This window comes from Oryx dammah, unplaced genomic scaffold (genome assembly GCF_014754425.2).
Source record: "Oryx dammah isolate SB20612 unplaced genomic scaffold, SCBI_Odam_1.1 HiC_scaffold_1, whole genome shotgun sequence".
In the NCBI taxonomy this organism is placed as follows: domain Eukaryota; kingdom Metazoa; phylum Chordata; class Mammalia; order Artiodactyla; family Bovidae; genus Oryx; species Oryx dammah.
In genome coordinates, this window is record NW_024070185.1 from 59,532,236 (window position 1) to 59,554,740 (window position 22,505).

Genomic DNA, 22,505 nt, shown 5'->3' on the forward strand with positions numbered 1-22,505 from the left:
AAATAACTGTTTACTGGAGGCAGTAGTGAAGGTATGAAGTCAATTTCTTCATTAGTTACTACTAAAGATCAAGTTCTTGCAGCTAATGCCGTATTCAAAACAGCAGTCAATATGTCATGCAATTCAATAAACGACGTCTTTTAACATACAGTGAACTGTGTTTACAGAAATACTCATAAGGTGGTATGATAGAGATAAGAAATAACTGAAGTTGGATTTGAGTCTCTATTCTGTTAATAACTAGATATGTAAATCGGGCATCTCAGTGAGATTCTCTGAGGCTATTGCTTCATCTAGAAAACCATCCAGATGAACTTTATTATGATGGCTAAAGACAAGAGGAGACCACACACGCGAAGCAGAGAACCTGACACACAGCATCAACAAGGAATAACAGCCTGAAGAGCCCTAGATCACCTAGACACCTATCCTCATCTGCATCAACTTCTAAATCCTACCTCTCCAACGTGTCATAAACACTTCTCTTTCAGACGTAGTCTCAAGTCCCAACCTACCACTCCCACATGAACAGAAAATAAGCTGGCTCTCTATCCAGAAGTCCTAGCTTTGATTAGCAACTCTCACTACCTCAACATGTACAATTACATGTCTTGGCCCACAACCCTAGTATCCAGAAGCAATTCTGTAACTTAGTCTCCTTTCTGGTAATGATGACTTCCCTTACTGAATCTCGGGGAGTAATGGATTTTAAATACAGTAGTCAATGATTTCTGTGAGTACATCCTACTGATCTTGTTAATAACCTAATGATAGTTTAAATCCATTTATACCTTAATTTGTTTTCATTTCATATGTAATGAAATTTTAAACACATTTACCCACAGATATCAAAAGTCATAAAAGGCAAGTTACCATATTTTCTCTCTGAAATGTGCATTATCTATCAAAGTCTGTAATGTGCATTACTATCAAAGCAGTGATAGCTTTAAAAAATATCTTACATGCTTCTATTTTTCTTTCTCTATACAATTTCACATATTCTGTAATGTCTTCTACTTTCCTACAGAACTTGACCTATTAGGACACATGATTAAGACCAAAAGATTAAAAAACAAGAATATTAAGTGGTCAAATAGTAACAGCAGCTCAAGAGAAGACAAACATTCTTCAGAAAAGCTGGCTGAATAAGTTAAAGATGTCCTCTAAGAAGAATACTTATTCCCACAAACAACAGAAAATAAGAAGTAGGAAGATACTAAGAATGTTGGTTCAAGCCTTCCTAGAGACAACCTAGTATGTATCTTGTGACTTTCAGCCCTACGAAGGCAAAGGGTAAATATATAAGAACCTGGAAGAAAGCTTTGAAGTGAGCATCCTCTTGAACGGTAGTGTTCTGATCACTTGGGAGGAGAGGGAACAGGCTCTGAAGTCTCACCCTTTCACAAATCACCTTGTTAGGATGGCCAGGTAGAGGTGCTGAATTGGCCCCGGGAGATATCTGGGAAAAAGAGGGAGAAGAAAAGGATAGTTCATGGCTAGCTGCACCAATGTGGAGAATCATGCCTATGAAGGACAGTCTGGATTTTCTAGGTATTTGATGATTTTGTTAGCAGAGCAAAAGAAATAAAAAATTAATCTTAAACATCAAAACGAACATAAGGAAGACAAAGACTGCCTCTGGCAATGGATCTCTCATAAAAACTTTCTTTAAAGGCAAAACAGCACCGCTCAAGAATGCAAAGTCCTTCCTATGTTTCCCATGTAGTACCTATTGATATCTTTCTTGCTGGCATTAATTCTGAAATCTTAAATGACAGATAAGATTTCATGTCAAGAAAACCAGAAGTAAAAATCACTTAAGTACAGAAAGGTTAGTGTCTAACCTGGCTATGATTAATTTTTCATTCTCTTTTTTAGTTAACCTTCCAAATTATCAGCCAAGGGAAGAGAGATTTTAGAACATCTATGGCCAAATTTCTATAGCGATCACAGGTATAAAAAACAAGATTTATATTGTGGAGACCTCAGCTTTATTCAACACAAACCTAGGAACCTACTTAATGAATAAAGGACAAGATCATAAGCCTCAAAGTAAATGCTTGCATGTTTTAAATGCTTGACTAGACTGTGAGTTAATGCCCTAAACTCATATGTAAATATACTTGACCTGTAGCATTTTTGATCAGACATGAGTATCACAATTCCACTGTGCTGTGGAGTGAACTGCTTTTTGGGATTAAGGTTTGTGGACCTGCTTGCCCCTAAAGACCATGGGCTTTAAGGCTGTCTTGTTTTTTTGTTTCATTGCTGCAACCATTCCCTTACATGTAAGTGTCTATCCTGTAACAGGCACTAAACAAAAACAGTCATGATTTTCTACCTTCAAGAAGTATATGCAATAAAAAGAAAAGCAAATCACTATACAGTATAAAAAAGTACCTTTCTGTGGTAATGGTCCATACTGGTGCTATGGAGAGGTAATTGGTAAGAAACAGTGTTGTCAAGAAAACTACAAAATGATCAGCGTAACTGGTCAGTAAGGAAGTAGCCAGAGAGGAAGGAATAGACAGATCATAAAGTGGCAGGCTAATTACATGAATAATGCTGCTATAATAAACTTCGTTAGCCCCTTTAGAAATTTTTCTTTCTGGCTTGCTATGAGCCTGATCAACAGATAACTAGGCCTGTTGTTAAGAAAATAACTACTTCCAAAGACCTTCCTAGGACTGAAGCCATTAATTTTAGAATTTATTAGTACTGCTCCACAAAATGCTTTGGACATGAACTAAAGCTCACCTCTAGACTATAAACATGCATGTGTTAATGTCCTTTACCATTGTGATGAAGCAGGAATGACCGAGTCAAGGAATATTTACTGACTGTCTCCTATAAGCAAATAGTTATGTTAGAAAAGAAAACAAGGATCCCACCCTCGAGGAGCTTGTTCTTGTTTAAAAAAAAAAAAAATAGAGCTAGGAGCCATGGGTTTATCTGAGGGCAGGAGTAAGAAAATATTTCACAGGAACAAGTATTTTTCACATTCCGACTTCATTCAATCTAAGGAGTGCTTTTACCACTTTAAAGAAATTCTCTCTCAAAAGGGCCTGTTCCTTTATGCATGCTTCATGTTCTTTCTACAAGTTTATAATCTGCACAATAAGTACATCTGAAGAGTGTTTTAATAAGGTGACATACCATCAACTATCACTTAAGCAGTCTTACAAACTTAAAAAGTTTGAGCAGCACGCTTACAAACTGCTAGTACAAAAGCTGGCTGGGAAAACAAATTTCAGTAATACATAAAAAAACTGACAAACCCTGGTCCTTGCAGATGTAAGGGGAGAGGGGAAAGGGGAGAGAAAAGGAGAGAGAAGGGAAGAGGGAATTCTAAGATAGCCTCCAAGACTGCCACCTCCGGGGTGTACCACCAACCCTGCATGGTATGTGGGGAGGACTGTAAACACACTCAATTTCATTCCCCTGATTGGGTTCAGTTACATGATCTAAATTATACAAACCCCTTCATGGAGGTGAAAGGATTTTCAAATATAATTAAGATTCCTGTGAATTTTAAGTTAATCAAAGGGGAGGTTATCCTGGGTAGGCCTGAGTTAATCAGAGAAAGCTCTCAAAAGAGAAGTTGAGCACTTCCTAAAGAGATTCTCCTGCCAACCCTACAGACGAAGTTGCTATGTGCTGAGAAGGCATGTGAATGGCAGAGACCTGAGGGCAGCTACAAGCTAAAAGTGGTCATCAGTTGATAGCTAGCTAAGATCAAGATCCTCTCAAAGAAAACGGGGGGCCTCAGTCCTATAATCACAAGAACCACATTATAACAACAACAATAAGCTTGGAAGAGGACATTAAGTCCCTAATAAAATCAGAGCCCAGCCAAATAAGACCTTGACACAGGTTCTAGAGCTAACCCATACCAGGACTTTGATCCACAGAAACTGTAAGGCAACAAGATTTGCTTTATGCTACTAAACTTGTGGCAATTTGTTACACACAACAGAAAACCAGCACAACAAACATGTCCAGAACAGAATAAAAACTGGGTACCATACTCAAGCAAAGTTTCTTCTCCAGAATTCTAGAGAAAAATTCTGTATTAATTTGATTATGAAAGACATAAATTAAAACTTAAAAAAAACAAAAAACAAAAAAAACCTAAGCAATACAGCAGTTTCTAAAACCTCAATTCGGTAATAGTAAACTTCACACCAGGAATCAAACTGTGCTTTCTGATCTTTATATGGTACAAGTTAGGGTTAACCAACTTGCTTGCTTAAAGTGAAACAAATACCAGAGCCATAATCTGGTTCTAAGACTCAGACTCAACCCACTAAACCACCTTCTACTTGCAGAATTTTTAAAGTAACATTCTTTTTTGTAATCTATCTAGTTGAATTAGTAACTAGCAACTATTCCACAATGCCTATTTACTTAAAGCTGTTTTAAGTACTTAAAAATTAATGTTTCCTTGGAAATTGTTTCTGACTTCTACTACCTCCCTAAGTCTCCCTCAGTTAAAATTAGTCAGGTTATCCAGTATCTGAAAATCAATACAGTTCTATTTTCCCTAACATACCAACCGCTGAGCATTACAAAGACATGGTAACTTCAGCCTTCTCTCAGGATGCAACTGTATTTTAGAAGTCCTGCCATGAAACATCCCTGAGATGGGATTGAGCCTGTAACTCCACACACTTTGCATTTTTAATGTTACATATAACAATATGACTAGTCATCCAGCATAACTGTTTCCTGTTTTATAAGACTGAAATTACAAAAAACACTTTAACCTTTTAAGCAAAAACACATCACTATTTTAAGGTCATCTTCTATTTAATGTGGCCTTTCCCCGGCCTGGTAGCCATACTACCAACAACTTAACCTCAGTGTTCAGAGAGTGTACTGTTATTATCATCACTGTGGTAAACTGCAGTCGTTATTGTGTTAAAAATAACATAGGACTTAGGTCCACACAGTCCCAGAATCAGCTTCCTCCAAAATCACTTAAAAAAAAAAAGCTACCATGGATGTTTATGTTGGTTGATTACTGTGCTAGAAGCTTACTATGTATGACTCCTTTAAAACTAACAAAATCCCATATGGTATTTTTTTTAATTGGAAGATAACTGCTTTACAATATTGTGTTGGCTTCTGCCCATACAACAATGTGAATCAGCCAAAGGCAAAAATCACTTCTGATGACAGCTTCCTTCTTCGTTCATTTACATTTTTCTCATCAAAGTAGAGAATATACAAGTGTATGATGACCTCTAGGCCAGTATTAAATAATGTGTACTTTCCACAAAATAAATTGTTCAAAAGGCCAAACCTTCTTCTCCAAAATGGCCAGTACTCTCCAGAAAAAAAAACAACACAACTGTTCACTGTTTTAAGTTGCACACCAATTGCTCAAAGGCAGTAAAATCACAGGCTAACAGGGAAAAGGAAAGAACAAAAGACGGTGCGTTAGGCGCCTGGTTGTTGACTCCAACAAGGCCCTTACTCCTTTTGGTCAAAGTCTGGGTACCTAAAAAACGAAGAGGTCAAATCTAAATTACATAAAAATCCAAATATTTTCACTGCTTCCACGATGGCAAATGTTAATTTCCTGGAAAGTAATCAGGGAGATTTTATTTAACAACAGTTCAAATCATTGATCTTTCATCTGATAAATTCTCAGGTTATATTCCAAACTATGAGAAAAGTCATATGCATAAATATGTTGATCACATCAAAGCAACAATTTCAAAGGGAACTAGAAGTAATCTAAACATTTAACAAGTTAAGTATTTGTTAAGTCAGTTTATGGTATATGTTATTATGCAGCTGTTAAACCATTTAAGAACTGGTACTACTTACCTGAGAAGGATCATTACTTTCCAGCACTGGGATACTTTCAAAAAAAAAAAATTATTATTCCCATTCTTGAGACAGGGCAACGACAAATTGGATCCATGTCTTTAGGGGAGCAGAGCAAAATCAGGGTTGGTGAAAATAGCTGAAAGGCTCCACCCTTCTTTCTCACCCCTTAGTCACACAAATTAATGGGGAGGGGTGAAGAAGGTGCAACTAAGGAAGTCTCTAACCACTCCATGTACTGAACTGGTGAACATAAACGTTAGGAAAAATAAGAGTTATACATTCTACTAGTAAGTTTTTCTTTTGTTCACTTTCACAATCCAAGATTTACCAGCACAAGGATTATTCTCCCCTTAAGCAAGTGTTTCTAAACCATTTTACTTAAGCTGGTAACCTCAAAGTCATTGTTGCTTTGTAAATTGTTCTAAACCATCTCTTCAAGATTTATTTCTAAGAATTATATAGATTTGGAAAATACCTAAACCAGGAACAGTCCCAAATCAGTAAAAACTTAAACACATAAACATTCGAAAAGATGAAGTATGACTGAGCCTTTCATAAATCTTACTAAATAAAAATAATAATTCAAATATTTATTGCATATCTATCATATGCTAGATACTAAGAAAACAAAAAGAAATATTTCTCACCCTCAAAGAGATTCAGTCTAGTAAGGGGCAAATTCAACAGAAATAAATGAGGGTAACAGGATCCCCTAACTTAGAGGGGAGAAGGAAAAGTGTTCAGATCCTTTAAAAAGGAACATGAAATGACATTAGAGTTGGGGGAAAGACAAGGTTGTGTATATGGCCCCTCTTTGTCTACTTGCTCCAATTTCTTACTTGTTTATTATTATAGAGTTCAAACATTTGCCTAATTTCCAGATAGACAATGTGATGTTAAGAATTTTACATTTGTTGAACAAATGAACTAGACTACAACTACAGAGTTCAAATGTGTGTTTACAATCTATATACTCTGTCCAGAGAATAAAGTAAGCAAGCTATGATTTAAGCAAGGCAACATGAAAACGGATGTCTGATATATGCGGTTAGTAGAAAAACAACTAGAAAACTAGTAAGCAGACCGAGACACTGCACAACAATCACAGGCCTAATCAAGAGCTGCCTTACCAGCAAAATGAATTACAAAATGGTGCTGGCTTAAACAAAACTGGGGCAGCATAGCGAGGAAGAGATGGGATAGATTGGAAGTAGAAGGCAAAGATCCATCATCTTTCCATCCTGATCGATTATTTCAGACTTTTATCTGAGGATTTCTCACTCATACTTCTCACTCTTAGCCTTGCAGGGAAAAGTAAAAAATGAGCACAAATAAAAACAGGCTAGTGATGTAACTAAGCCTCATCCAAAGCAGTTGGCAGACACACAATAGGCCTACACTCCACATTATGATGCTAACATATTCAACTATATCTAACTGTGTCACCCTCTGTCCATCCACTCCTCAAAAATCAGGTTACTTTAGTATAGAAAATCCTCAATATTTATTCAAATTAATAACTTCCAACTTAGTTTAACTATAAAAATAGGATGAGTACATGAAATTCAACAAGTATAGGAACACACTACCTTTCAGAGTCACAGAAGGTATCAGAAGTGGAGGGACCACAGAGATCATTTAAATCCAACTCCTATTTTACAGATTAAGAACCTGAGGCCCACACAGTTCATTTGCGGCAAAATTTATTCAACTACAGCCTCTAAAGGCCACCAAGTCTTTTAGAAACAAGCCTTAAAGAAAATTATAGATATCAACTTAAAATTGAAGCCCTATAATTAACAGATTCAAGGCTCAATAGGTCTTCAAAAAGTCAAATGTATTACACGAATACTTTTATGAGAGAGCAAGAGCTGGATACAATGTCTACTTAAAAATCCATTTAATCTTTTTATTACAAGTACATGCGTGCTGCAGTGCAAATAATCTGGTCCCTATATTTGGTATTGTATTGTTACTTCTGTAGGAAGCCCAAAATTTCTTCCTAATGGAAGACAGAAACAATTTTAATTTGATCCCAACTGTCTCTAGATCCTCATTGTTTTGATTTCTTAAAAACTGAGGGAATGGATTAAAAAAAAAAATTTTAGCCTAATTACCAAGGCTGGGAGCTATTTAAAGGAATTCTGCGGTAACTGTGTTAACAGTACCTGCAATCAAGGCCAAATAGGATCCAAAAAGTCTTGCAATTTTAAGGTAATAAACCATTGTGAATGAGCTGCATACACTTAAATCTTCCTGTGTTAAGTGCGCCTCGTAAGAAATCAGAAAAGGCAATTAAAGATTACATTTCGTTTCTATTTACGGTGGAAAATTAACACACCCAACTTAATACATCATTTTTGCAGCACAAATAAACAGCACGGTCTTACAAGTCCTACACACGCAAATGAAAACTTTATTCTCTTTATCCCTCAATAATTTGAAAAACTCTCGGCTGAAAACCAACCTCTTTCATTCCTCAACCCTGAAAGGAAGAACTTCCATCCCCTAGAACAAAACGCACCCTGTTCAGAAACCCGCGGCTGCAGAAGGACGCAAGAGAGGACCCTTTGGACCGGGTTCTGCGTTCTCCTGAGTGACATCATTTCACCTGCGCCTGGGCAAACAGGGAGGGAGCAAAAGAGCCAGGCCAGCACCAGACGGCGGTGGGCTGGCGCTCCCTCGGGCTGTGCCCGCACCTCCTCGTCGCTGCCCGGGGAACAAAGAGCGCCGGGCGGCCTGGCCGCGCCCCGCTGAACACCAAGCAACCACATCTCTAAGCGCGGCCCCGCAGGCTCCTAACCGCCCGAGGCTCGGTCAGTCCCGCCCTCGCGCGGGAATCAACGGCTGCGGCAGCCAGTACCTGCGAGGGGAGGCTCCGCCCTGCGGGGCTACTCCCGCGGCTCCTCGCTGGGCCGCCGCCTCCTATTGTGACCGCTCGCCCAGCCAGCGGCCAGCTCGCCAGATCTTCCGTTCCCGGGCCTTCTCAACCCCGGAACCCGAACTCCGACCCAGGCGCTATCACGGCGCTTCCTTCCTCCCGGCACCATCACACGGGCCGCGCCACAAAACTACGGCTGCAAGCCCAGAGCTGACAGAGCCGGCTAACGCCTCGGGGGCTCCATCCTGTCCGCCCCCGCGCCCTAACCGCCCCGGCCGCCGCACGGCCCCGCACCGCTGCACGAGGGGCCCCGCCCCGCCCCGCCGCGCCCCGCCCCGCCCCGCCCCGGTGCTGGGAGACAGGACTCGCCGCGCGCCGGCGCACTACGCTCCGCTGCGCGCGCAGGCGACGCCCCCCGGCGCCAGGCCGCAAGATGCGCGAGCACGCGGCCCTCCCACTCTCGGCTCTGGGTCGCCCACCTGCCCACTCCGACCCCTCGCAGGAACGAACCTAGCGAGCTTAGGGTGCAAGACCGCCAGACGCTCCGCCCCTCTCCCCCTCGGCTGGTCTCTGTGCGCGGATACCCTTTTGTTTCCACCCGCGGGGAGGGGGCGGGGCGGGCTGCGCGCGTCCCGGCGCGCGACTCGGACTAGTTCCGGCAACAGAGCCGTCGCGCAGCGCCCCTGCGCAGCCCCGCCCCGTCCCGCCCCACGCGCACAGAAAGGCCGTCGCTACGCGGGGCAGCGGGCGGACCGAGCCTCCCAATTCGTACACGTTTCTCCCAGAATGTTGTTGCAAGTGCGTACCTAGCGCCTCCAAAACTTAGCCATCAAATTGTACCTGACTTCATTTAGATTCCAAATACCGTATATGTATCCATGTGGCCTAAGTGTTAGGAATTTTTATTGATGTAGAGACAGGTGATTTGTCCGGGTGTCTTTGTCCAATGTATCTCTGGAGAGTCAGAGTCAACCCTAATTCGTCCTACTGTAAGGCTCAATTAAACCTGACATTTATATTGTGCTGAGAACAGGAAATGAGACAGGTACGGAGACAGAAGCTGGCATGGTGCCCGTCCTGATAATCACATTCAAGATCTAAAAGAGGATGTAAGATCTTCCATAAAGCACAGTAAATACAAGGACAAAATAGTTGAAGCGATATCGAAGGTAAGAGGGAAGTCAAGGGGACATCATCAAAGAAGTGGGTTTCAAGTAGATAGGAATTATATGTCTTCAAGGATAGAGACCATATTTCAGGCCAATCTTCAAAAAAACCCAGGTTCTAGTTCTTTTGGCATTACCCAAACCAGTCTACTCTGGGCCAAAGCTGCTTCCGATAGAAAATTAGGTAACCAGACTAAAATGATGTTCCAGGATCCTCTGAACCTCTATGTATGAATAACACAAAATGGCAATTATTTGAATACATTTGTCTCCCGTGTCAGACTCAGCAATCAGACTGTTCTGACTATAACCCTAAAGTCCAAACCTACAGCATGAAACACAGCAGCAGGTGCTTAGCAACTGCTGAACTCAAAGTTCCAGCAATCATATCATAGGCTTTTACAACTCCTAACAAAGAGAAGCCAGAATGAGATAATAGGCCCCCATGAACATGTCCCCTCCCCCAGCCCCACACCTCTATTATGTAGCCCTGTTATCTAGCCACTCTTCCCCCTCAAAGCCCTCTCTGCCTGTATTCCAAAGCAAGCCAATTTGGAGATGTTTACATCAAAACTTTTAAGGTCCCCGCCTCTCATTTCATAGTACAGAAGCATAAATCCCAACCACACCTTTAGGTGCATCCAATGTAATCCACTTCTAACCTCTGTCTCCTGCTGTGGATTCACCTGGCATTACAGATCTTCCAACAGAATCTGTCATACAAGCTTCCTTATATAATACACACCACCCCGAAACAGCTTTTCTTGTTTAACTGTATACAGGTATGTAATGAGAGGCGGAAGTACAGGAAGAAAAAGAAAGAAAAAAGGAGCGGGGGGGGGGGGGCGGACAGACAAGGAGGGAAATTACCATTTGGAAGTTGCCCAATTATAAGAGTCAGGTTCCTTAAGTGTTGAATCTCAGTGGCAAAAACCTATTACAGTCCTTCAGGGGTTCCTAATCCTTAAATTTATATGCATTTCCCCTGGGCTTCAGCCAATCCTTTGTCAGGCAAACTCTTGAAAATCCTTCTTAAATGGTTGAGATCTTACTTAACCGGGGTATGAGGACTTGATCTAAGAAGTCTGTCCACTGGTAAACAATGCTCCCACACCTCAAGGTTGAATAGTTTGAAATTTGTACTGCAATTTTTTTTCTAATTGATTTTCTAAACCAAAAAACACCCAATGAGTGGGTTAAGTTTTAAGGTGGGCAACGGACCACCTACTGTGGAGGGCGTAAATTATACTGGAGCAGTTGCTCATCCCTAGTCCACCTAAAATTTTACTTGGAGTCTGTACAAAAAGGTAGGGAAACTTGTTGGAGAGGTGTCCAGTGGATTTTTCTGCAATGATAGAAACGTTCAACATCTGCAGCAGCATCCAAAAGGTAGCCATTATCTACATATACATGGCTACTGAATGAGGACTTGAAATGGGGCTAGTGCAACTAATGAATTAACCAGGATTGTATAAACAGCCACATGCAGCTAGGGAACAGTTCAGCACTTGCAGGAAAAGTAGTTGCTTGTAGTAAGCGCTTTTTGAGAATTCTGACTCCAAGACTGCCCTTTAAAATTGGTTTTTAAAAAAATTGGTTTTTATGACAGAAGTGAAACCGTAAATAACTACTAAAAACTTCCTCCCGGGTTACCTAGGTCATTGAAGTCCCCTCAACTTCTAAAATAAAAATATACCAATATATATTGCTTACCAAAGAGGAAAATATTGCAGTTACTTCCAATGTGCGTGGTCATTGGTCTACCCTGGTGTCCTAACATTCTACTACATGGAAATAACTGCTGAGAATTTTTTATTGGGCTTTCCCTTGTGGCTTAGCTGGTAAAGAATCCACCTGCCATGCAGAGATAGCTCTGGGTTAGGAAGATCCCCTGGAAAAGAGAAAGGGTACCCACTCTAGTATTCTGGCCTGGAGAATTCCATGGACTGTATAGTCCATGGGGTCACAAAGAGCAGGCCACGACTGAGCGACTTGCACTTCCACATTGATCTCTAGATGAATTAGATGAACTAGATGGTATTGATATCTTTATATTATTAAATCTTCAAACTGCAAGTAAGATGCATCATTTATTTACCAGAGTTGTTAATTTTTTCAATAATGCTTCACAGTTTTCTGGAAAGATCTTGCACATTTGTTCTTGGGTTTATTCTAAGTTTTATACATAATTATTAATTCTAATAGTTTTCTTAATTTTTTTGCCTTTCCTACACATATAATCCCATTGGCACAAGATAACCATTCAATTTCTATCTTTCCAATGTGTTTTCCTCTTATCTTGTCTTATTGCACTGGCTAGGACTCCCGGTACAATGGTGAATAGATACAGTGAGAGCATGCATTTTTGTCTTATTCCAAAACTGGAAAGCTTCCAATATTTCACCTTTAGGTATGATGTTGGCAGTAGTTTTTTGGTAGATCCCTTTAGCAAATCAAGGGAGGTTTATTTTATTTTAAATTTGTTAAAAGTTTACCATAAAATGGATATTTAATTTTATCAAAATTTTCTGTATCTATTAGATAATCACAGAATTTCTGTTGCTGGGTGAATTACATTGCTTTTTGGAGGTTAAACCAATTTTACATTCCTATGAAACCATCATCATATTGTGCTCCTCTTTTTATACACTGTTGGATTTGCTTTGCTAATATTTTGCTTACAATCTTTACATCTGTGTTCTTAAGTGAGATTAGCTGTTACTTTTCATCTTTGTAACATCCTTATCAAGTTTTGTCACAGATATTATGCTACCCTCAGAAAATGAATCCTGCGGTAAACTTTTTCTGTTCTCAACAAGAGTTTCTGTAAGATTGGTGATGTGCCTTCTTTAAATGTTTGGTAGAATTTGCTCATTAGCCAACTGAACTTGGAAATTATATTTCTTTAGTAATTATGAATTTCTCGTCAGATTTTCTGCCTTTTCCTTAAATCTTTTGTTGTTTGTTTTTTGGCCACCCTGCAGCATTCAGGATCTTAGTTCTTCAACCAGGGATCCAATCCGTGATTCCTGCATTGGAAGTGCAGAATCTTAACCACTGGATGACCAGGAAGTCCCTTTTCCTCATTCCAACAAAAGAAAACCACTATAATCTTAGAATATACATAAGGAAGATCTCATTCTGAAACTCATAGGCAACAAGAGAAAAAAACAGATAAATTTGGATTACTTCAAAATAAAAACATCAGTGCAACAGAGTGAAAAGGGAACCTATGGAATGGGAGAAAATATTTTCAAGTCATATCTGATAAGAGATTAATATCCAGAATATATAAAGAACTATAGGTGGCGCTAGTGGTAAAGAACCTGCTGCCAATGCAGGAGACATAACAGAGGTGGGTTTGATCCCTGGGTTGGGAAGATCCCCTGGAGGAGGGCATGGCAACCCACTCCAGAGTTCTCGCCTGGAGAATCCCATGGACAGAGGAGCCTGGCAGGCTACAGTCCATAGGGTTGCAGAGCTGGACACGACTGAAGCGATTTAGCACACAAGCACACAGACATAAAGCACTACAACCAAGCAAAAACCAAAACCTGGTTATAAAATTGGCAAAGGATTGAAATAGGATAGGTGTTTTTCCAAAGAAGTTCAAATGTCCAATAAGCACATGAAAATATGTTCAACATCACTAGTCAGGAGGAAAATGCAAATCAAAATGAGATACTACCTCACATTCATTAGGAGGCTACTATTAAACAAAAAACAAAAACAGAAAAATGTTGACAAGGATGTGGACAAACTGGAATCCTTGTACACTCTTGGTGGGAATGTAAAATGGTGCAGTCACTTCAGGAAACGGAATAGTGGTTCGCCAAAACATTAAAAATAGCGGGAAAAAAGATCCAGCAATTCCACTTCTAGGCATATACCCCAAAGAGTTGAAAACAGAGTCTAAAAGAGGTATCTGTACACCTAGGGTCCTAGCAACATTATTCACAATAGCCAAAACGTGGAAGTAACCCAAGTAGCCATCCATGGATGAATTTTAAAAATGTGCTATACACACCCAGGGGAATATTATTCAGCCTTTAAAAGGAAGGAAGTTCTGAAGCATGCTACAACATGGATGAATGTTGACAACATTATGCTAAGTCAGTCACAAAAAGACAACTATTATATGACTTCACTTATATTAGGTACATAGAGCACTCAAATTAAAGAGACAAAGTAGAAGAGTGATTGCCAGAGCTTGGGAGGAGAAGAGTAAGTTATTGTGTAATGAATATAGCTTTCATTTTGCAACGTAAAAGAGTTCTAGGGATTGGCTGCACAATGTGAATATACTTAACACTGCTGAGCTATACACCTAAATGAATGGTTAAGAAGGTAAATTTTGTGTTGCAGATTTTACAATAATTTTTTAAAATTCTTATCACAGCAGCAAAAGGGATACTGTAAAAGAATATATAATGTCACTCTTTTGCTTAAAACCTTCCAAAGGCCTCCCATATAGGCAAAATAAAATCTACACTTCTTTCCCTGACTCACCAAGATCCACTAGTTTCGTCTGTACCCACCCCTTCAACCTCATCTCAACCGCTTCTACCCTCATGCGCCTTGCTGGAGCACATCAGCTCTCCTTCTGTTTGTTTCTATCAGGACTTTTACACTAGCTGTTTCCACTCCCTAGAATGTTCTATGGCCCAGATTTTCTTGATTTGTTCTTTTCCATCTGTCAGATCTTAGCCTAAGTGTCACCTTCTTAAAGGCCTTCCCTAATACCTAACTCGGAGAAGGTAGTGGCAACCCACTCCAGTACTCTTGCCTGGAAAACCCCATGGATGGCAGAGCCTGGTGGGCTGCAGTCCATGGGGTCGCTAGGAGTCGGACACAACTGAGCAACTTCAATTTCATGCATTGGAGAAGGAATGGCAAACCACTCCAGTGATCTTGCCTGGAGAATCCCAGGGACGGAGGAGCCTGGTGGGCTGCCGTCTCTGGAGTCGCACAGAGAAGGACACAACTGAAGCGACTTAGCAGCAGCAGCAGCAGCAATACCTAACTAGAATAGCCAGCTGCTCAACTAATTGCACAGTACTTTACAGTATCTGATTATTTACTTGTTTAAATGTACGGTTCATTTTCTGCTCCTTCCACAAAGAGCGCCCTGCAAAGGACCTTCTTTGTCCGTCTTTTCACCATGGTACTCTGTTGACGCAGGTATGCCTGGCATAGAGTAGGCACTTATAAATGTTTGCTAAATGAATAAACAGAGTTCTCCCAAGAGAATGCACTGGTCATAGCAAACACCCTCTTCCAACAACACAAGAGAAGACTCTACACATGGACATCACTAGATGGTCAACACCGAAATCAGATTGATTGTATCTTTTGCAGCCAAAGATGGAGAAGCTCTATACAGTTAGCAAAAACAAGACTAGGAGCTGACTGTGGCTCAGATCATAAACTCCTTATTGCCAAATTCAGACTTAAATTGAAGAAAATGGGGAAGATCACTAGACCATTCAAGTATGACCTAAATCAAATCCCTTATGCTTATACAGTGGAAGTGACAAATAGACTTAAGGGACTGGATCTGATAGAGTGCCTGATGAACTATGGATGGAGGTTCATGACATTGTACAGGAGACAGGGAACAAGACCATCCCCAAGAAAAAGAAATGCAAAAAGGCAAAATGGCTGTCTGAGGAGGCCTTACAAATAGCTGTGAAAAGGAGAGAGGCCAAAGGCAAAGGAGAAAAGGAAAGATATACCCATTTAAATGCAGAGTTCCAAAGAATAGCAAGGAGAGATAAGAAAGCCTTCCTCAGCAATCAATGCAAAGAAATTGAGGAAAATAATAGAATGGGAAAGACTACAGATCTCTTTAAGAAAATTAGAGATACCAAGGGAACATTTCATGCAAAGATGGGCTCAATAAAGGACAGAAATGGTATGGACCTAACTAGCAGAAGATATTAAGCAGAGGTGGCAAGAATACAGAGAAGAACTGTACAAAAAAGATCTTCACCACCCAGATAATAACAAAGGTGTGATCACTCACGCTCACCTAAAGCTGGACATCCTGGAATGTGAAGTCAAGTGGGCCTTAGGAAGCATCACTACGAACAAAGCTAGTGGAGGTGATGGAATTCCAGTTGAGCTATTTCAAATCCTGAAAGCTGATGCTGTGAAAGTGCTGCACTCAATATGTGAGCAAATTTGGAAAACTCAGCAGTGGCCACAGGACTGGAAAAGGCCAGTTTTCATTCCAATTCCAAAGAAAGGCAATGCAAAAGAATGCTCAAACTACCGCACAATTTCACTCATCTCACGTGCTAGTAAAGTAATGCTCAAAATTCTCCAAGCCAGGCTTCAGCAATACGTGAATTTCCAGATGTTCAAGCTGGTTTTAGAAAAGGCAGAGGAATCAGAGATCAAATTGACAACATCTGCTGGATCATCGAAAAGGCAAGAAAGTTCCAAAAAACATCTATTTCTGCTTTATTCACTATGCCAAAGCCTTTGACTGTGTGGGTCACAATAAACTGTGGAAAATTCTGAAAGAGATGGGAATACCAGACCACCTGACCTGCCTCTTGAGAAACCTGTATGCAGGTCAGGAAGGAACAGTTAGAACTGGACATGGAACAACAGACTGGTTCCAAATAGGAAAAGGAGTACGTCAAGGCTGTATATTGTCACCCTGCTTATTTAACTTCTATGCAGAGTGCATCATGAGAAACGCTGGGCTGGAAGAAGCACAAGCTGAAATCAAGATTGCCAGGAGAAATATCAATAACCTCAGATATACAGATGACACCACCCTTATGGCACAAAGTGAAGAACTAAAGAGCCTCTTGATTAAAGTGAAAGAGGAGAGTGAAAAAGTTGGCTTAAAGCTCAACATTCAGAAAACTAAGATCATGACATCTGGTCCCATCACTTCCTGGCAAATAGATGGGGAAACAGTGTCAGAGTTCATTTTTTGGGGGCTCCAAAATCACTGCGGATGGTGATTGTAGCCATGAAATTAAAAGACGCTTGCTCCTTAGAAGGAAAGTTATGTCCAACCTAGACAGCATATTAAAAAGCAGAGACATTACTTTGCCAACAAAGGTCTGTCTAGTCAAAGCTATGGTTTTTCCAGTAGTCATGTATGGATGTGAGAGCTGGACTATAAAGAAAGCTGAGCACCAAAGAACTGATGCTTTTGAACTGTGGTGTTGGAGAAGACTCTTGAGAGTCCCTTGGACTCCAAGGAGATTCAACCAGTCCATCCTAAAGGAGATCAGTCCTGGATGTTCATTGGAGGGACTGATGTTGAAGCTGAAACTCCAATACTTTGGCCACCTGATGGGAAGAGCTGCCTCATTTGAAAAGACCCTGATGCTTGGAAAGATTGAGTACAGGAGGAGAAGGGGACGACAGAGGATGAGATAGTTGGATGGCACCACCGACTCAATGGACATGGGTTTGGGTGGACTCCGGGAGTTGGTGATGGACAGGGAGGCTGGGCGTTCTGCAGTTCAAGGGGTCGCAAAGAGTCGGACACGACTGAGCGACTGAACTAAACTGAATAAATGCACAATTTTTAAAAAATGACCTAAAGCTCCACAGTTATAGACAAGTTAAATAAACTACCATGTATCCTTACAGTGCACATTATGCAGCCAATTGATGTTTCATGTGTATATAATGTGCAGATTATACTTTTCAAGAGGACCATAAGTTCTCCCATCCCTTATTCTCTCATTATGTAGACATTCTTCCCCAGTGGTGGGATCGATGCTCCCTCCTTTTAAATTTGGGCAGGTCTGCAACTATGGTAGGAGTGAAGCTTTATGACTTCTGAAGTTAGGCATAAAGGGCCAGGCCATACAGCACCTGCCTCGTTCTCTTGGTCACTCTTAGAACCAAGCTGCCATACTGTGAGGAAGCCCATGCCACCTATAGGTGCTCATGCTGAGGACCCCAGCTGAAGTCCCACCTAACAATCAGCATCAACCACCAGACATGTCAGTGAAGACACTGAGATGACTCCAGCCTTAGCCACCATCTGACAGCAAATGCATGAGAAATTCCATGCAAGAGCCACCTAGCTGAGCACAGAAAACCCAAGAGCCATGAAAGAAACTAAGAGACATGCTTTGCACCACTAAGTTTTAGGATAATTAATTATACAACCATAGATAATCAGTGCAGTTTAGTTTTAACTGTGCAAAGAATGCAAAGAAAAATTTAAAGGAAAAAAAAAAAGCATGTTAAGAGCGTTATCTACTGAAAGATGGTGTATCTATCTACTTATAACAATCTATTTCTATTTCCCTAATAAACACGTGTAACTATATAATATGGGGCACAGGGAGATTTGGTTTTGTTTTTCTCTCTTTTGTTTTAAAGCACAAGGGGCAAGAACAATAAAAAGACTTTTAACTGACATTTTTTAACTGACCAGAAGACATTTAAGAATGGTCAATAAACATATAAAAAGATGCTCAGCATAGTTAGTCACTAGAGAAATGAAAATTAAAACCACAATGAGATGCTACTTCACACTCACTACAGTGGCTGTAGTTTAAAAGACAATCAGGAAAAAGGAGTTTTGGCAAGTATGTGGAGAAACTGGAACCCTCAGGCATTTGTTGGAATGCAAAATGGTACAGCCACTTTGGAAGAGTTTGACAGCTCCTCAAAATGTTAAAATCATGTAAAAACAAAAACATACTTACAGGCAAATGTTCATAAAAGTGTTATTCATAATAACCAAAACACAGAAACAAATATCCACTAACTAGGGAACTGACAGACAAAATGTGCTGGCTCCACGCAATGGAATATTACTTACCCATAAAAAGGAATGAAGTGCTGATTCATGCTACAACATAGACAAACCATGAAATCATCACGCTAAGTGAAAGAAGCCAGACACAAAAGGCCACATTTTTTTAAATTCTATTTATATGAAATGTGCAGAACAGGCAAATCCACAGAGACAGAAAGATTAGTGGTTGCCAGGAGCTGAGGGGAAGGAATAATGGGGAATGACTGCTAAAGGGTATGGGTTTCTTGGGGGGTAGTAATGATAAGTGTTCTAAATTCGATGGTGGAGATAGAGGAACAACTCTTTGAATCTACTAAAACACCACTGTTTGCAAGGATGAAAAATACTCTATATAACTTAATACTAAAATTCCAATTGCTATAAACTTCTGGGGAGAGGGATTGAACATAGTGCTGCATATTTTTTTTAATCACCATGTATTAAAAAAAACCCTGAATATTTAAAAGATAAAAGGAAGTATACAGTCATGAAAGCAAACAGCACATCTCCCACCTTTCTGAAAGCGGTGTGTGTAGGAACACCGTATACAAATCGGATGGGTGCCTTCTTCCATGACCAAAGGACTGAAGGCCAGCACAAGGAAGTTTTGTCCAGAAAGGACTTCTGCTCTGACCAGCCATTTACATACATGCAGTTTTGAAAGAACTCTCCCACTTCCTTCTCTCAAATGGCCAGCTTTCCCAGACATATTGCCAGGCCACACAAGAAAAGTGTACCATTGAGGCTACACATGAATTCCTCTCACCTGAAGTCTCCTCTTATCAGACTATTCAATGTTTTACCTCATCCTCAAGACAGACCTATTCCCCCATGCCAGGCTTGTAATTACTGTGAGAATGACTACTTAATTCCAAGTATCTCAGGTACATTAGCTGAGTTAGGTTAATTTCAATACCTAAGTGAAACAGACATATGCTATCATAATCACATATTTCCCCTATTCTTTATATTTTTTTGTCATAACCATCACATTCGACCAGTGCAATACAACAACACACAATGTGAGGTGGTTTCTGAGTATGAAGCAGGGCTGTCAGGTTAGAGAGGCCTGGAGTTACAAACAGTCATGAATTCTTTTGGATGTCAAAAGAGCTGGACAAGAAAAAACCGACAGGCCCAAACTGCCTGCCAACTGACTTGATTCACTGTGGTTCTCCAGGGCCTTCACTAGAAGATACATTTTTCTCTGAGCCTGTCAGAGTTGAGTATGTAAAATGACATTAGGAACAGATTTCTTCAGTTGGTCAAATACAGACACTGGAATTAAGGAGCTTGGGTTTGAATCCCTGTTTACTACTTACTAACTGGGTAATCTTGGGCAAATTATTTAATCTGTCTCACATTCCTCACCTACAAATGGGAATAAAAGAATCCCTATTTCAAAGGGTGTTTGGAGGGCAATCTTCTCCAAATACTCCTATATCCCTTACCTGATTTATTATTCATAACACAAGTGAACTAACAGTACCTGTAATTATGTTTTGCCATCTCCCTAACCATTTACAGAGAAAGCAAGCTCCTTAAGAGTACGGATTCCTGTCTGTTTTGCTCACTATACTTGTCTCCAATGCCTAAAACAATGCTTAGTTCATAGTAGGTACTCAAATATATAATTGATGTTTGCTACTTGGAAATTATGGGATATGACATTATAAATGAATATAAAAATATTCCTAGAGGGCTTTGTGTGAATTGTTATGCCCAATATAAACTGAACATGAAAGTATATAACTCACAGTATTCAACAGTAAACCTCAGAGCTGCAATCAGCTCCTTCCAGCTATGTCAAGCTGATGTACAGCAGCAGAGAAACTTAAGTTGGAAAACAAGCTCAATCATGGAATTTGAGGGCTTGCCACTTGCAAGGCTATAGAAGAGATGTACAACATCCCTTTTACTCCTTGGTTTCACCTCCATCACACATGCATTAGTTAAAACTCAGACAACTTTAAAAACATCAACTTTTGTTTCCAAATCTGAGAAATGAACCATGCAAACCTCACATGAAAGTTAAGTGAGGATAGTAAGCATCAATGTGTTTTGAAAATGTGTTCAGAAATAACCAATTATTTTACATGGCTTATATCAAGGATAGAAGAACTGATCTAGCCCTAGCACTCCAGGGTGACTCCCTGGAATGGAGTCTTTTTCTCCACTGGGATCACAGCTTCCAAGTTTATTTTAAAAACAGGGTTGAATTAGCTGTGCTCTATAATCCTGTCAATTTTCAGAGAGCGAGCAAGCAAGCGAGAGAGAGAGAGAGAGAGAGAGAGAGAGAGAGAAGAACACATAATCCAGGTGGCATGTATCAGGGAGCACGTTTCATTGCTGCTTTGCAAAACCAATATCCATTTATTATAGAAAGAAAGAAGTCAGAAGCTGCTACAAACATAATGATCTGATTCTTATCCTATCTACCACTCTCCTTCCCAGAATGATGTCTAATGATCCTATTCAAAGCTGCAATCTATACCACCCAATTCTTGGTGGTCCTCATCCCACTTATTCTGCTGTACATTTTCTGCAACCCACTGTGCTTACTGTAACATACTGTACAACATATTACATTTAATTGTCTGCCACCCTCCCAGTCAGACTGCACATTCATGAAAAAATAGCAATCTTTATTTGTTTTGTATCCTGATGTATTCCCTAAGTGCCTAGAAACATAGCTGCCAATCAACAAATATTATTTGCTGACTGACTCAGTTGAATAAATTATAAATATATTCAAGAGACCCTGATCCATTCTCTCCATTTCTCTCTGGGAGACAATCATAAATATATGCGTGGTAGGCAGGAGAGAGAGGAGAGCAGAGCAGTTTCTGACAGTTCTTTGATAGGCTGATCAAGTGACAAAATCCCTCAAATTTCTCTTCCCTTTCCCCATGTATTTCAGGAGAGACCGCATCCTAAAAGCACAAAATCAGTCATACAAAGGTTCAGAAATTAGGAAGAAAATCATTTTAAAGTAGATAAAGAACATGTGGCAGAGGTGGACAGAAATCTCATCTCTAGACTCTAAACCTGTCTTCTCCACTGCAAGTGAACCATGGATACAGGCATATCATACTGAGCAGGGGAAAGAAAATGTAACCCCCACACATCTTTACAATTATGTAACACAACGGCTCATAGTATTATTGACCTAAAGTGACTTTGCCTTTTGTCTCTATCATTGGTCTTACTTTCAGATGCTTATTTCTAAAATCTGTGATATACTACATTTTAGGGAGCTAACTATATAGTCTAGAAGTCTCTTTCAGAGACTTGCTTCTGAAAGAAGTTAAAAGTTAACCCCATGCCTCTGGATTACTATCATAATAAGAGAATCTGGAATACTAAAAGTATACCACTCTCTCCATAAACAGACCAAAATCTGACTGAGCAAAGCTCATAGAGAGATCAACACACAGAACAAAGGCCATTTGGAAAATCCCAATGTTCAACCAACTTCTTGATCAAGCTCCAACAGGATGAGGGAGGAGGATCTTGATTAAAACAGCAGAGAAAAACATCACTTGGATTGGTCTGCCTGGGGAAACTACCAAGGGAGCGATACATTCCTGTACACAAGACACAGGAAATGGGAGGGAAACCACTGGAAACTGATGATGGAAAAGACTGAATTTAAGCCCTTCCAATATCAGCAGCCAGAGGTTCCAAACACCAAGCCCACGTTAGTATTCACTTCAAGGCCTGGGCCATCACGGGTGCTCGTGAGTACTGAAAAGCCCCCAAAGATCAGTTTCTTTAGAGATAAAAGAACAGAAGCAAAATACCAAAAGACTGGACCTGATTTAAAAAAAAAAAA

At 40.2% G+C, this 22,505-nt stretch overlaps 1 protein-coding gene across 6 annotated transcripts in view; it reads right to left on the minus strand.

Moving 5' to 3' along the window:
- Positions 1 to 22,505, minus strand: part of RNF38 (ring finger protein 38) — a 129,619-nt gene that overhangs the window by 55,072 nt on the left and 52,042 nt on the right. The window contains exons 1-2 of one of the 6 annotated variants that reach the window (XM_040267132.1): positions 8,702 to 9,002; positions 1,310 to 1,459 (exon numbers count right to left, since the gene is read on the minus strand). The exons of 1 other annotated variant lie outside the window; for it this stretch is intronic. The gene's annotated coding sequence lies outside the window, so the exon portion shown is untranslated. Of the gene's footprint in view, positions 1 to 1,309; positions 1,460 to 8,362; positions 8,424 to 8,701; positions 9,017 to 9,229; positions 9,377 to 22,505 lie in introns of those variants that run through there. 4 more of the 6 variants (XM_040267341.1, XM_040267205.1, XM_040267275.1 and 1 more) reach the window with 4 other exon arrangements.